Source organism: Arachis hypogaea, chromosome 2 (genome assembly GCF_003086295.3).
Source record: "Arachis hypogaea cultivar Tifrunner chromosome 2, arahy.Tifrunner.gnm2.J5K5, whole genome shotgun sequence".
Lineage (NCBI taxonomy): Eukaryota > Viridiplantae > Streptophyta > Magnoliopsida > Fabales > Fabaceae > Arachis > Arachis hypogaea.
In genome coordinates, this window is record NC_092037.1 from 54279345 (window position 1) to 54296270 (window position 16926).

Below are 16926 nucleotides of genomic sequence, written 5' to 3' on the forward strand. Positions count from 1 at the left end.
CATTATTATATTATCAAATAAGGTTAAATTTGATTTGATTTTAAACTGTGAAGGCAGATTATGTTGGTTTTATATTTTGTGGATTGAACTCTTTGGTTGTGGCTGCTGAAAATTTTACTAGTTTTATTTTTCTTAACCGTGGAGTTAATGTCGCAAAGATGATTCTATGGTTTTCAATTTGGGGGTTTGGGTATGTTGCAGCGCGGGTGAACTCTCGTACCCTTGTTTCTCCTTTTGTTCCACTTGATTTCCTTTGGTGCTACTGTTGTTAAAACCGCTTCCATTAAAATGAAGCAGGTTTCTCAAGAACTCAAATGACTCGCTTCGATTTCTTCCAAACAAACAACACCTTCTTCTTCTGATGCTGCTGCTGCTGCAAGAAGAGGACACTACGATAGGACTAAGTCCGCGGCTTCAAGTGCTCTCAAGGAACTTAAGTTCATTGCTAAGGGTGGCGGTGGTGGTGGTGGTGGCGGTGGCGGTGGTGCAGGGTGGCATGAAGTGGAGAAGCAGTTTGATGTTCTTACTGCTTCAACTGATGGATGGCTTCATCATTCTCTCTTTGGAAAATGCATAGGTAATAATTGAAATTGAAGAGTTCATAACAAATCTACATTATTCTTTTGTTGTTGCTTTCCAAGTGTTTGTGAAATTGTTTGTGTGTGTGTGTGTGTGTGTGTGTGAGTGAGTGAAATAAGGACTTGTTCTGAGTAGTTTTCTTTTAGGAAGTGTTTAGATAACTATGGTTTGGATTTGTTTAATTATTTGTATGTAGGGATGAGCAAGGAATCTGAGGCATTTGCTGGTGTTCTTTTTGATTCTTTGGCTAGGAGGAGGGATATTCACGGGGATTCAATTAACAAGGCTCAATTGAAGGACTTTTGGGACCAGATTTCTGACCAGATCTCTCAAACATACAGCAGCAGGCTGAAGAATATGCAGCTTTGATCATGGAAGAACTAGACCCTGAAGAGACAGGATTTATCATGGTATTTACATCATCCTATTTCAGATTGTTTTGGTATAAAACTTATCAAAATTAAGTAATATTAGTCATTATTACAGTTTCACATACAGATAAGTACTTATATTTCAAATCATAAGTATGAAGTTGATTTATATTTAAGATGATGAGAGGGACTGATTTCACTTGTATTTAGGAAATTATATCAAATCCATAAGAAAAATTTGACATAGACTGGTGTCGCGAAATTGTGAACATTACTTTTTCACAACTCTCATAATCCCCGGTAATGGCTCCAAACACGTGGTGGCTCAATACCATGGCATTACACAACTTCGCACAACTAACCAGCAAGTGCACTGGGTCGTCCAAGTAATAAACCTTACGCGAGTAAGGGTCGATCCCACGGAGATTGTTAGTATTGAAGCAAGCTATGGTCATCTTGTAAATCTTAGTCAGGCAAACTCAAATGGATATAGTGATGAACGAAAATAACACAAAGGTAAAGATAGAGATACTTATGTAATTCATTGGTAGGAACTTCAGATAAGCGTATGAAGACGCCTTCCCTTCCGTCTCTCTGCTTTCCTACTGCCTTCATCCAATTCTTCTTACTCCTTTCCATGGCAAGCTCGTGTAGGGTTTCACTGTTGTCAGCAGCTACCTCCCATCCTCGCAGTGAAAACTAATGCTCATGCACTCTGTCACAGTGCGGCTAATCACCGGTTTGGTTCCCTCCCCTACCGGAATAGAATCACTCTTTTGCGTCTGTCACTAACGCCCAGTAGGTTACAGGTTTGAAGCACGTCACAGTCATTCAATCATTGAATCCTACTCAGAATACCACAGACAAGGTTTAGACCTTCCGGATTCTCTTGAATGCCGCCATCAGGTCCTGCCTATACCACGAAGACTCTGATCTCACGGAATGGTTGGCTCGTTTGTCAGGCGAGCGCTCGGTTGTCAGGCGATCAACCATGCATCGTGCAATCAGGAATCCAAGAGATATTCACCAAGCCTCAAATGCTTGTAGAACAAGAGTGGTTGTCAGTCACTTTGTTCATGAGTGAGAATGGTGATGGGCGTCAATCATCACCTTCATCAAGTTGAAGAACAAGTGATATCTTGGATAAAGAACAAGCGGAATTGAATGGAAGAACAATAGTAATTGCATTAATACTCGAGGTACAGCAGAGCTCCACACCTTAATCTATGGTGTGTAGAAGCTCCACCGTTGAAAATACATAAGCATAAGGTCTAGGCATGGCCGAATGGCCAGCCTCCCAATGATCTAAGATAGCATACAAAATGAAGATAGCTACCAAAGTCTTCTATACAATAGTAAAAGGTCCTACTTATAAGAACTAGTAGCCTAAGGTGTACAGAAATGAGTAAATGACATAAAAATCCTCTTCCGGGCCCACTTGGTGTGTGCTTGGGCTGAGCAATGAAGCAAATTTCGTGCAGAGACTCTTCTTGGAGTTAAACGCCAGCTTTAGTGCCAGTTTGGGCGTTTAACTCCCATTTGGGTGCCAGTTCCAGCGTTTAACGCTGGGATTTCTTAAGGTGAATTTGAACGCCGGTTTGGGCCATCAAATCTTGGGCAAAGTATGTACTATCATATATTGCTGGAAAGCCCAGGATGTCTACTTTCCAACGCCGTTGAGAGCGCGCCAATTGGGCTTCTGTAGCTCCAGAAAATCCACTTCGAGTGCAGGGAGGTCAGAATCCAACAGCATCTGCAGTCCTTTTTGGTCTCTGAATCAGATTTTTGCTCAGGTCCCTCAATTTCAGCCAGAAAATACCTGAAATCACAGAAAAACACACAAACTCATAGTAAAGTCCAGAAAAGAGAATTTTAACTAAAAACTAATAAAAATATACTAAAAACTAACTATATCATACCAAAAACATACTAAAAACAATGCCAAAAAGTATACAAATTATCCGCTCATCACAACACCAAACTTAAATTGTTGCTTGTCCCCAAGCAACTGAAAATCAAATAAGATAAAAAGAAGAGAATATGCAATGAATTCCAAAAACATCTATGAAGATCAGTATTAATTAGATGAGCGGGGCTTTTAACTTTTTGCTTCTGAATAGTTTTGGCATCTCACTCTATCCTTTGAAATTCAGAATGATTGGCTTCTTTAGGAACTCAGAGTCCAGATAGTGCTAATGATTCTCTTAGTGAAGTATGATGATTCTTGAACATAGCTATTTATTGAGTCTTGGCCGTGGCCCAAAGCACTCTGCCTTCCAGTATTACCACCGGATACATACATGCCACAGACACATAATTGGGTGAACCTTTTCAGATTGTGACTCAGCTTTGCTAAAGTCCCCAATTAGAGGTGTCCAGGGTTCTTAAGCACACTCTTATTTGCCTTGGATCACAACTTTTATTTCTCTCTTTTTTTTTTCGTTTTCTCTTTTTTTTTCGATTTTTTTTTGAATAGCTTTTTCTTGCTTCAAGAATCATTTTTAATGATTTTTCAGATCCTCAGTAACATGTCTCTTTTTTCATCATTCTTTCAAGAGCCAACATTCATGAACCACAAATTCAAGATACATATGCACTGTTTAAGCATACATTCAGAGAACAAAAATATTACCACCACATCAAAATAATTAAACCATTATAAAATTCAAAATTCATGCAATTCTTCCTTTTTCAATTAAGCACATTTTTATTCAAGAAAGGTGATGGATTCATAGGACATTCATAACTTTAAGGCATAGACACTAAGACACTAATGATCACAAGACACAAACATGGATAAACATAAGCATAAATTTTCGAAAAACAGAAGAACAAATAACAAGGAAATCAAAGAACGGGTCCACCTTAGTGATGGCGGCTCTTTCTTGCTCTTGAAGATCCTATGGAGTGCTTGAGCTCCTCAATGTCTCTTCCTTGTCTTTGTTGCTCCTCCCTCATGATTCTTTGATCTTCTCTAATCTCATGAAGGATGATGGAGTGTTCTTGATGCTCCACCCTTAGTTGTCCCATGTTGGAACTCAACTCTCCTAGGGAGGTGTGTAGTTGCTCCCAATAGTTTTGTGGAGGAAAATTCATCCCTTGAGGAATTTCAGGGATTTCAAGATGAGTGGGATCTCTTGTGTACTCCATCCTTTTCTTGGTGATGGGCTTGTCCTCATCAATGGGGATGTCTCCCTTTATGTCAACTCCAACTGAATAACAGAGGTGACAAATGAGATGAGGAAAGGCTAACCTTGACAAGGTGGAGGTCTTGTCCGCCACTTTATAGAGTTCTTGGGCTATAACCTCGTGAACTTCTATTTCTTCTCCAATCATGATGCTATGGATCATGATGGCCCGGTCTATGGTAACTTCGGACCGGTTGCTAGTGGGAATGATTGAGCGTTGTATGAACTCTAACCATCCTCTAGCCACGGGCTTGAGGTCATGCCTTCTCAATTGAACCGGCTTTCCTCTTGAATCTTGCTTCCATTGTGCGCCCTCTTCACATATAACTGTGAGGACTTGGTCCAACCTTTGATCAAAGTTGACCCTTCTAGTGTAAGGATGCTCATCTCCTTGCATCATAGGCAAGTTGAACGCCACCCTCACACTCTCCGGACTAAAATCCAAGTATTTCCCCCGAACCATAGTAAGATAATTCTTTGGATTCGGGTTTACACTTTGGTCATGGTTCTTGGTGATCCATGCATTGGCATAGAACTCTTGAACCATCAAGATTCCGACTTGTTGAATGGGGTTGGTAAGAACTTCCCAACCTCTTCTTCGGATCTCATGTCGGATCTCTGGATATTCACCCTTTTTGAGTGAAAAAGGGACCTCGGGGATCACCTTCTTCAAGGCCACAACTTCATAGAAGTGGACTTGATGCACCTTTGAGAGGAATCTATCCATCTCCCATGACTCGGAGGTGGAAGCCTTTGCCTTCCCTTTCCTCTTTCTAGAGGTTTCTCCGGCCTTGGATGCCATAATGGTTATGGAAAAACGAAAAAGCAACGCTTTTACCACACCAAACTTAAAATGTTTGCTCGTCCTCGAGCAAAAGAAGAAAGAAGAGAGTAGAAGAAGAAGAAATGAGGAAGAGGGAGATGGTGGTGTGTTCGGCCAAAGAGGGGGAGAAGTGGTGTTTAGGTTGTGTGAAAATGAAGGGTTGAAGAAGGGTATATATAGGAGAGAGGGGGTAAAGGGTTCGGCCATGATGGGTGGGTTTGGGAGGGAAAGTGGTTTGAATTTGAAGGGTGAGGTTGGTGGGGGTTTATGAAGGATGGATGTGAGTGGTGAAGAGAAAGATGGGATTTGATAGGTGAGGGGTTTTTGGGGAAGAGGTGTTGAGGTGATTGGTGAATGGGGGAAGAAGAGAGAGAGTGATGGTAGGGTCCTGTGGGGTCCACAGATCCTGTGGTGTCAAGGAAAAGGCATCCTTGCACCAAATGGCATCAAAATCCACGTTTTGAGCCATTTCTGGCGTTAAACGCCGGGCTGGTGCCCATTCCTGGCGTTTAACGCCAGGTTCTTGCCCTTTACTGGCGTTTAACACCAGTCTGGTGCCCCTTTCTGGCGTTAAACGCCCAGAAGGGTGCCAGACTGGGCGTTAAACGCCCAACTGCTAGGCTGACTGGCGTTTAAATGCCAGCAGCATCTTCCTCCAGGGTGTGCTGTTTTTCTTCCTGTTTTTCATTTTGTTTTTGCTTTTTTTCATTGTTTTTGTGACTTCTTATGATCATCAACCTACAAAAAAGATAAAATAACAAAAGAAAATAATTAATTATAAAACATTGGGTTGCCTCCCAACAAGCGCTTCTTTATTGTCATTAGCTTGACAGAGGACTCTCATGGAGCCTCAGAAATGCTCAGAACCGTGTTGGAACCTCCCAACACCAAACTTAGAGTTTGAATGTGGGGGTTTGGTGCACGAAATTGCAATCACACTTTTGCAATCCCGCACAACTAACCAGCAAGTGTACTGGGTCGTCCAAGTAATACCTTGCGTGAGCAAGGGTCGATCCCACAGAGATTGTCGGCTTGAAGCAAGCTATGGTTATCTTGTAAATCTTAGTCAGGATATCAGAAATTATCAGGATTGATTGTGAAAAGCAAAAGAACATGAAATGATTACTTGTTTTGCAGTAATGGAGAATAGGTTGAGGTTTGGAGATGCTCCATCTTCTGAATCTCTGCTTTCCTACTGTCTTCTTCTTCAAACACGCAAGTCTCCTTCCATGGCAAGCTGTATGTAGGGTTTCACCGTTGTCAATGGCTACCTCCCATCCTCTCATTGGAACGATTCCTAATGCCCTGTCACGGCACGGCATTCCATCTGTCGGTTCTCAATCAGGCCGGAATAGAATCCAGTGATTCTTTTGCGTCTATCACTAACGCCCCGCCTTCAGGAGATTGAAGCACGTCACAGTCATTCAATCATTGAATCCTACTCAGAATACCACAGACAAGGTTTAGACCTTCCGGATTCTCTTGAATGCCGCCATCAGTCTAGCTTATACCACGAAGATTCCGGTTAAAGAATCCAAGAGATAACTACTTAATCTAAGGTAGAACGGAGGTGGTTGTCAGTCACACGTTCATGATTGAGAATGATGATGATTGTCACGGATCATCACATTCATCCGGATTAAGAACAAGTGTTATCTTAGAATGGAAGCAAGCATGATTGAATGAGAAACAGTAGTAATTGCATTAATCCATCAAGACACAGCAGAGCTCCTCACCCCCAACCATGGGGTTTAGAGACTCATGCTATGGAAGAAAACGTGTAAAATGTCATAAGGTCATCAAAAGGTTGCATCCCCCGTACTGATACAATGTCAAAAGATCCTATAAATAGTAAACTAGTGTCCTAAGGTTTACAGAAATGAGTAAATGACAGAAAAATCCACTTCCGGGCCCACTTGGTGTGTGCTTGGGCTGAGCAATGAAGGAATTTCGTGTAGAGACCTTTTCTGGAGTTAAACGCCAGCTTTCATGCCAGTTTGGGCGTTTAACTCCAATTTTCATGCCAGTTCCGGCGTTTAACGCTGGAATTTCTGAGGGTGATTTTGAGCGCCGGTTTGGGCCATCAAATCTTGGGCAAAGTATGGACTATTATATATTGCTGGAAAGCCCAGGATGTCTACTTTCCAACGCCATTGAGAGCGCGCCAATTGGGCTTCTGTAGCTCTAGAAAATCCGCTTCGAGTGCAGGGAGGTCAGAATCCAACAGCATCTGCAGTCCTTTTTGGTCTCGGAATCAGATTTTTGCTCAGGACCCTCAATTTCAGCCAGAAAATACCTGAAATCACAGAAAAACACACAAACTCATAGTAAAGTCCAGAAAAGTGAATTTTAGCTAAAAACTAATAAAAATATACTAAAATCTAACTAAATCATACTAAAAACATACTAAAAACAATGCCAAAAAGCATACAAATTATCCGCTCATCAGGGTTCAACACCAAACTTAGTGTTTGGTTGTGGCCTCCCAACACCAAACTTAGAGTTTGGTTGTGGGGGCTCTGTTTTGAGAGAAGCCCTTCATGCTTCCTCTCCATGATGACAGAGGTATATCCTTGGGCCTTAAACACCAAGGATTCTTCATTCACTTGAATGATCAACTCTCCTCTATCAACATCAATCACAGCCTTTGCTGTGGCTAGGAAGGGTCTGCCAAGGATGATGGATTCATCCATGCATTTCCCAGTCTCTAGGACTATGAAATCAGTAGGGATGTAATGGTCTTCAATCTTCACCAAAACATCCTCTACAAGTCCATAAGCTTGTTTTCTTGAGTTGTCTGCCATCTCTAGTGAGATTTTTGCAGCTTGTACCTCATAGATCCCTAATTTCTCCATTACAGAGAGGGGCATGAGGTTTACGCTTGATCCTAAGTCACACAAGGCCTTCTTGAAGGTCATGGTGCCTATGGTACAAGGTATAGAAAACTTCCCAGGGTCCTGCCTCTTTTGAGGCAATTGCTGCCTAGACAAGTTATCCAGTTCTTTGGTGAGCAAAGGGGGTTCATCCTCCCAAGTCTCATTTCCAAATAACTTGTCATTTAGCTTCATGATTGCTCCAAGGTATTTAGCAACTTGCTCTTCAGTGACATACTCATCCTCTTCAGAAGAAGAATACTCATCAGAGCTCATGAATGGCAGAAGTAAGTCCAATGGAATCTCTATGGTCTCATCTTGAGCCTCAGATTCCCAAGGTTCCTCATTGGGGAACTCATTGGAGGTCAGTGGGCGTCCATTGAGGTCTTCCTCAGTGGCGTTCACTGCCTCTTCTTCCTCCCAGAATTCGGCCATGTTGATGGCCTTGCACTCTCCTTTTCGATTTTCTTTTGTGTTGCTTGGAAGAGTACTTGGAGGGAGTTCAGTAATTTTCTTGCTCAGCTGACCCACTTGTCCTTCCAGATTCCTAATGGAAGATCTAGTTTCAGTCATAAAACTTTGAGTGGTTTTGATTAGATCAGAGACCATGGTTGCCAAGTCAGGATTATTCTGCTTGGAACTCTCTGTCTGTTGCTGAGAAGATGATGGAAAAGGCTTGCTATTGCTAAACCTGTTTCTTCCACCATTATTGTTATTGAAACCTTGTTGGGGTCTCTGTTGATCCTTCCATGAAAGATTTGGATGATTCCTCCATGAAGGATTGTAGGTGTTTCCATAGGGTTCTCCCATGTAATTCACCTCTTCTATTGAAGGGTTCTCAGGATCATAAGCTTCTTCCTCAGATGAAGCTTCCTTAGTACTGCTTGGTGCATTTTGCATCCCAGACAGACTTTGAGAAATCATATTGACTTGTTGAGTCAATATTTTATTCTGAGCCAATATGGCATTCAGAGTGTCAATCTCAAGAACTCCTTTCTTCTGACTAGTCCCATTGTTCACAGGATTTCTTTCAGAAGTGTACATGAATTGGTTATTTGCAACCATTTCAATCAGTTCTTGAGCTTCAGTAGGCGTCTTCTTCAGATGAAGAGATCCTCCAGAAGAGCTATCCAAAGACATCTTGGACAGTTCAGAAAGACCATCATAGAAAATGCCTATGATGCTCCATTCAGAAAGCATATCAGTGGGACACTTTCTGATTAATTATTTGTATCTTTCCCAAGCTTCATAGAGGGATTCTCCTTCTTTCTGTCTGAAGGTTTGGACTTCCACTCTAAGCTTACTCAATTTTTGAGGTGGAAAGAACTTTGCCAAGAAGGCATTGACTAGCTTTTCCCAAGAGTTCAGGCTTTCTTTAGGTTGTGAGTCCAACCATATTCTAGCTCTGTCTCTTACAGCAAAAGGGAATAGCATAAGTCTGTAGACCTCAGGGTCAACCCCATTGGTCTTGACAGTGTCACAGATTTGCAAGAATTCAGCTAAAAACTGATGAGGATCTTTCAATGGAAGTCCATGGAACTTGCAATTCTGTTGCATTAGAGAAACTAATTGAGGCTTAAGCTCAAAGTTGTTTGCTCCAATGGCAGGGATAGAGATGCTTCTCCCATAGAAGTCGGGAGTAGGTGCAGTAAAGTCACCCAGCACCTTCCTTGCATTGTTGGCATTGTTGTTGTTTTCGGCTGCCATGTGTTCTTCTTCTTTGAAGAATTCGGTCAGGTCCTCTAAAGAGAGTTGTGCTTTGGCTTCTCTTAGCTTTCTCTTCAAGGTCCTTTCAGGTTCAGGATCAGCCTCAACAAAAATGCCTTTGTCTTTGCTCCTGCTCATAAGAAAGAGAAGAGAACAAGAAAATGTGGAATCCTCTATGTCACAGTATAGAGATTCCTTGAAGTGTCAGAAGAAAAGAAAAATAGAAGACAGAAGAAGAAGAATTCGAACTTAATTAGATGGAGTTCGAATTGTGCATTGAGAAGGAGTGGTACTCCAATAATAGAAGGATGTGAGAAGAGGGGAAGTAATATTCGAAAATTAAGTAAAAGATTTTGAAAATATTTTTGAAATACTTTAATTGATTTTCGAAAATTAAAAGTGGAAAAGAAATCAAGTGATTTTTGAAAAAGATTTTGAAATTAGAAATTAAAAAGATTTGATTGAAAACTATTTTGAAAAAGATGTGATTAAAAAGATTTGATTGAAAAGTTATGGTTTTTAAAAAAATATATGATTGAAAAGATATGATTTGAAAACAATTTTAAAAAGATTTGATTTTAAAAATTAATGACTTGCCTAACAAGAAAAGATATGATTCAAACATTAAACCTTTCTCAACAGAAAAGGCAACATACTTAAAATGTTCAATCAAATCATTAATTGTTAGTAAGTATCTTTGAAAAAGGAAAGAAATTGATTTTGAAAACATTTGATTGAAAAGATTTGATTTGAAAAAGATTTGATTTTGAAAAACTTTGAAAACTTGAAAAAAAATTGATTTGAAAACAAGATCCTCCCCCTTTAGCCATCCTGGCGTTAAACGCCCAGAATGGTATCCATTCTGGCGTTTAACGCCCAAAATGCTACCCTTTTGGGCGTTAAACGCCCAACCAGGTACCCTGGCTGGCGTTTAAATGCCAGTCTGTCCTTCTTCACTGGGCGTTTTGAACGCCCAGCTTTTTCTGTGCAATTCCTCTGCTGTATGTTCTGAATCTTCAATTCTCTGTATTATTGACTTGAAAAGACACAAATTAAAAATATTTTTGGATTTTTAATAATAAGGACAAACCAAAATGCAACAAGAATCAAATGACAATGCATGCAAAACACCAAACTTAGCAGTTTGTATACTACTGACACTAACAAAACGAAAATGCATATGAGACACACAAAACACTCAAGTCAATAGAATTCAAAGATCAGATCAAGCAAATCATCAAGAACATCTTGGAGATCAATAAGACATATGAATGCATGCAATTGACACCAAGCTTATGATGAGACTCTAGACTCAAACAAGAAATATTTTTGGATTTTATGATTTTTTTTGTAAATTTTTTTTGTGTTTTTCGAAAATTAAGTGGAAAAAGGTATCAAAATTCTTAATGAGAATTCCAGGAATCAGTGCAATGCTAGTCTAAGACTCCGGTCCAGGAATTAGACATGGCTTCACAGCCAGCCAAGCTTTCAAAGAAAGCTTCGGTCCAAAACACTAGACATGGCCAAAAGCCAGCCAAGCCTTAGCAGATCACTGCTCCAAAAGCAAGATTGATGAAAAATCAACAAGCTCTTGTGATGATGAGTTGAAACCTCGGTCCAATGAGATTAGACATGGCTTCTCAGCCAGCCAGATTTCAACAAATCACCATGAAACTCTAGAATTCATCTTCAAGAATTTCGAAAAAAAATAAATACCTAATCTAAGCAACAAGATGAACCGTCAGTTGTCCAGCCTAAACAATCCCGGGCAATAACACCAAAAACTTGATGTTGTTGCCGGATCTTGGCACTGATGTTACCAAAAGCTTGCTCAAAACTTGAACAATCCCCGGCAACGGCGCCAAAAACTTGGTGTCGCGAAATTGTGAACATTACTTTTTCACAACTCTCATAATCCCCGGTAATGGCTCCAAACACGTGGTGGCTCAATACCATGGCATTACACAACTTCGCACAACTAACCAGCAAGTGCACTGGGTCGTCCAAGTAATAAACCTTACGCGAGTAAGGGTCGATCCCACGGAGATTGTTAGTATTGAAGCAAGCTATGGTCATCTTGTAAATCTTAGTCAGGCAAACTCAAATGGATATAGTGATGAACGAAAATAACACAAAGGTAAAGATAGAGATACTTATGTAATTCATTGGTAGGAACTTCAGATAAGCGTATGAAGACGCCTTCCCTTCCGTCTCTCTGCTTTCCTACTGCCTTCATCCAATTCTTCTTACTCCTTTCCATGGCAAGCTCGTGTAGGGTTTCACTGTTGTCAGCAGCTACCTCCCATCCTCGCAGTGAAAACTAATGCTCATGCACTCTGTCACAGTGCGGCTAATCACCGGTTTGGTTCCCTCCCCTACCGGAATAGAATCACTCTTTTGCGTCTGTCACTAACGCCCAGTAGGTTACAGGTTTGAAGCACGTCACAGTCATTCAATCATTGAATCCTACTCAGAATACCACAGACAAGGTTTAGACCTTCCGGATTCTCTTGAATGCCGCCATCAGGTCCTGCCTATACCACGAAGACTCTGATCTCACGGAATGGTTGGCTCGTTTGTCAGGCGAGCGCTCGGTTGTCAGGCGATCAACCATGCATCGTGCAATCAGGAATCCAAGAGATATTCACCAAGCCTCAAATGCTTGTAGAACAAGAGTGGTTGTCAGTCACTTTGTTCATGAGTGAGAATGGTGATGGGCGTCAATCATCACCTTCATCAAGTTGAAGAACAAGTGATATCTTGGATAAAGAACAAGCGGAATTGAATGGAAGAACAATAGTAATTGCATTAATACTCGAGGTACAGCAGAGCTCCACACCTTAATCTATGGTGTGTAGAAGCTCCACCGTTGAAAATACATAAGCATAAGGTCTAGGCATGGCCGAATGGCCAGCCTCCCAATGATCTAAGATAGCATACAAAATGAAGATAGCTACCAAAGTCTTCTATACAATAGTAAAAGGTCCTACTTATAAGAACTAGTAGCCTAAGGTGTACAGAAATGAGTAAATGACATAAAAATCCTCTTCCGGGCCCACTTGGTGTGTGCTTGGGCTGAGCAATGAAGCAAATTTCGTGCAGAGACTCTTCTTGGAGTTAAACGCCAGCTTTAGTGCCAGTTTGGGCGTTTAACTCCCATTTGGGTGCCAGTTCCAGCGTTTAACGCTGGGATTTCTTGAGGTGACTTTGAACGCCGGTTTGGGCCATCAAATCTTGGGCAAAGTATGTACTATCATATATTGCTGGAAAGCCCAGGATGTCTACTTTCCAACGCCGTTGAGAGCGCGCCAATTGGGCTTCTGTAGCTCCAGAAAATCCACTTCGAGTGCAGGGAGGTCAGAATCCAACAGCATCTGCAGTCCTTTTTGGTCTCTGAATCAGATTTTTGCTCAGGTCCCTCAATTTCAGCCAGAAAATACCTGAAATCACAGAAAAACACACAAACTCATAGTAAAGTCCAGAAAAGAGAATTTTAACTAAAAACTAATAAAAATATACTAAAAACTAACTATATCATACCAAAAACATACTAAAAACAATGCCAAAAAGTATACAATTTATCCGCTCATCATAGACCAAAATCATAAATAGCTAACTCTAGAAGTGACTAGAAATTTATTTGAAAAGAAAAACAAAAACTCCATATTACTCATGTTAATCTCATGTATTTGGCCAATTGGTGATTATTATTACTGCTTCATCAGCTGGATAGCCTAGAGATGCTCTTACTGCATGGACCAAGTCATTCTACAAGAGGTGATAGCAACTTAGCTAGTACATAAGCCAAATGCTAAGCTTGAAACTGAAGCCTACATATGAAGACAGTGCTGTTAGGAAGTGCTATACAAATACCAAGTACTTCATACAGGACAACTGGCAAAGAACTTGGGTTATGGCACTGTGGATTTGTCTGATGTTAGGTTTATTTGCCTACAAATTCTTACACTGTAGAAGGAGAAAAGATGTATATCATGTTATAGGGTATTGTTTCTCAAGATTCCCTTGCTGAATAAATGTGTCACCATTTAAATAAAGTTAGTAGTACAAACAAAGTGAGGGTATATATGTTGTTGTTCTTGCAGGTGATAGCTGTAGCAGTAGCAATTGGTGTTGAAATACATGCAATTTTTCATCTTTCTTGCGACTTCCTTCGCCTCCTTCGTGCAAGCCACACCTTGGTTCAGGAGAAAGAGGATTAAGCTTCCTAAACCACTCAACAGTCCAACTGGCTTCAATGCATTTTGGTACTCACATTATCTCTTTGTCATTGTCTATGCCTCGTTGATTGTTCATGGAATCAAACTTTTCTTTACCAAAGAGTGGTACGAGAAAACGGTTAGTAACTTCAATCCCTTTTCCTTTGTATAAATTGCACTGACACTTTCCTGAGGTTAAAGTTAAATTATATACAACACTATTTTTTTAATGTTTGCATTGACTTTGTTAGTGTTGTGTTTATAAAAGAAATTAATACCACAGCTTACAATCTATAGAAATATTAAGTATTATATAACTTTAAATTGCACTAGAAATTCATTAAAAATTTAAAATATACTATTGCAAATAAGTAACTTTGAAATTCTGCTTCTTTATGTTGTGACGTCAATGTCAATAAGTTGCCACTGGTCATGTCTAGTTTGTATCAATCAGATGCATCTTGATCTGGTTTTCTGCAATTATCGCCTAAATTTTAATTAATTAGATTGATTCATTCTATTTGAATGTTCTCGTGGATGATAGTATCCTTAAATCATCCTTTTACTAGTTGGAGTTGTTGATAAATGTTGGTTTCAATGTAACCTTAGTGGCTCGTGAAATGACAAGAAAAGAGATTAACTAATTTATTAAGATTTAAGGATGGCACTTGTTTATTACTTGTCAGTTAATGATTAAAAAGGTCAATGTACTATAGAGAAAGCACTACTTATAGATGCTATTATAATGCATATCATTTTGTTGGCATAATGGTTCATACTAAAGTGACTTTGAGGATTATTTTCCTCTAATATGCTGTCTTATATATTGCTCATGTATGGAATATGATGAATCAGGAATCCACTATAAGTTCTAGCGTGGATTGTTCTTTGGTTCCTTTTATTGTGATTTATGGACTTATCATGTATGATCATGCTATCACTTCATATTTTGATAGGTTTCTTATTGTGCAGGGGTCTGATTTAGATAGTTTATTAGAGTAGAATAATGTAACATCTTCAGCCAAAACAATTGTTGGCTCTAACACCTCTGAAGCAGAATCAACAGAATCAGAAGCATGAAGGTAGTGTAAGGATTATTAGAAGCACACTCTCAAACAAGGAAATGCGCAAAAGTCAGTCAGCCAGGCTTCAATCGGAGCAGGCAATACCAACATCTGATCTACAAAAAGAAAGACAACCACCTACATGTGCAATTGATTTTGAAGAAATTTATTTTTAGAGAAATAAATTTTATTTTTAGAGAAATAATTTGTATTATTCCCAAATAGAAGATCTTATGGCTGCTAATTTATTATGGCAACCGAAATTTTGTTTTAGGATAATTTTTATTATTTAAAGAATATTGGATTGTATTATTATGTATTATTTTTATTTTATAATATTTTACTAATTTAATTAAAATGATAGGATTATATATATAATTATATTATTAAATATTAGGTTTTAGAAAAACTTTATATATATATAGAAAATAAAAAAAAAAACAATGAGGACCTAAGGTTACATTTATATACAGTAGCTATAGTATACCAAAAAAAAAAAAGAGAGACCTAAGGCTACGCTTATAAAAAGTAGCTATGGTATACAATGTGGCTATGCTTTACAAGTGATGCAGTAGCGTTGAAAGGTGTAGCCTATTCTGGAAAAATGAAAGTTGAAAAGCGTAGCCTTTGGTCCTGGACAGCATCACTTGAAAAGCGTAGCCTATTCCCAAACGCCAAAAGCGTAGCCCTTGATGCAGAAAAGCGTAGCCTTTGAGAATAGGCAACGGCCGAATAGGAATCACCCCAAAAAGCGTAGCCGTAGCCCAAAAAGCGTAGCCGTAGCCTAAGGCATCATTTTTTTCCACTTTTGGCTACACTTTTCAAGTGTACCTGAATGGGTGTTTTTCTTGTAGTGGCTACTGCATCAAGTGAAATTGCAAAGAAGGAAGAGATGGTGGAAACATTTGAACCTAAAACTGCACTTGAGATGACAAGAGAACCTGAACACTCACAACCTCCTCAAACTCCCTTGGACCAAAGATGCTCAACACTGATCGAAAAATATGAAGAGGAGATGAAGAAAGCTTGGGAAGATCAACAAACCTCTTCCATGAAAGAGCTATTAAAGCAAATGTTGAGTGTAAAAGAGGAAGTGGAAGAACAAGCTAGTGAGGAGGATAATGAAGAACGTCCAAACTCAAGGGAAACAGAGAGGCACATGAAGGACAATCTCATTGAACCACCAATTCAAAAGGCTCTGGATGAAGATCAAACTCCAAAAATCACACAGCAACCAATTCATGAATCCAAAGAAGTGAAGGCAACTAACAAGAGCACCAATCCTGTCCCTGATCCAGCAAGCAAGATCAATCAAGCCATTTGCAAAAGGAAGCTTGCTGAGGAAAGGCCAAGACAAGGGACAGTAGCTGAATCTTCTCCCCCCTTGAGGTCATTCCTCTTAACAAACTGGAAGAAGAGGAAGAAAGTGAAGAACAATATGTCAAGCTAATGACACTAAAAGAGCGCTTGTTGGGAGGCAACCCAACCTTAGGTAACATTTCATTTCTCTGCTTGGTTTATTCTCGTTCTATGCTGTGTTTAAATTTCAATAAATTGGCATATGATCACATTCTAAGTTTGGTGTTGCCCTGCAACAAATTGTTTTCAATTCCTTAGGATGATTGCATCAATTCTACATGAAAGTGTCACATTAAGATTCTAAGTTTGGTGTGCCACTTATTTTTCTATGGAACTCATCCAGCAACATCACTTGTCTGCATAATCATATTGCCTTTGCATTGTTATTTTTCTTTTGTTTTGACATTTCATTTGCATTCTCTTTGTTTTAGTCACCTCTTTATTTTTAAGTTTTCTTTTATCAACTGTTTTTGTTAATACAGCATCAAAAGATCCTCATTCATGACAGATTTTTGGCTTGGTGATTGTATTCAACAAATAACAGTTTCTTTTGTTTAGTTTTATTTCAAATAAATTGACATATGGTTGCATTCTAAGTTTGGTGTTGCTATGCAACAAAATTTGGTTCCAATATCTATTAGATACTTGCATCAATTCCAAGTGAAAGTGTCACACTAAGTTTTACTTATACCAGAAATAATAGACTTCGACTATAGGGTATATGCGCTAGTGCTGAGGCAAACTG

At 39.5% G+C, this 16926-nt stretch overlaps 1 long non-coding RNA gene, 1 other non-coding gene and 1 pseudogene across 2 annotated transcripts; all 3 read left to right on the plus strand.

Moving 5' to 3' along the window:
• Positions 1-288: 288 nt before the first annotated feature.
• Positions 289-13732, plus strand: LOC112744410 (respiratory burst oxidase homolog protein C-like; annotated as a pseudogene).
• LOC112763196 (small nucleolar RNA R71) lies at positions 9029-9136 on the plus strand. The gene has a single exon (XR_003182837.1). It is a non-coding gene; the product is annotated as a small nucleolar RNA R71 (small nucleolar RNA).
• LOC140179199 (uncharacterized) lies at positions 13730-15180 on the plus strand. The gene is made up of 2 exons (XR_011872821.1): positions 13730-13897; positions 14731-15180. It is a non-coding gene; the product is annotated as an uncharacterized lncRNA (long non-coding RNA).
• The last annotated feature ends 1746 nt before the right edge of the window (positions 15181-16926 follow it).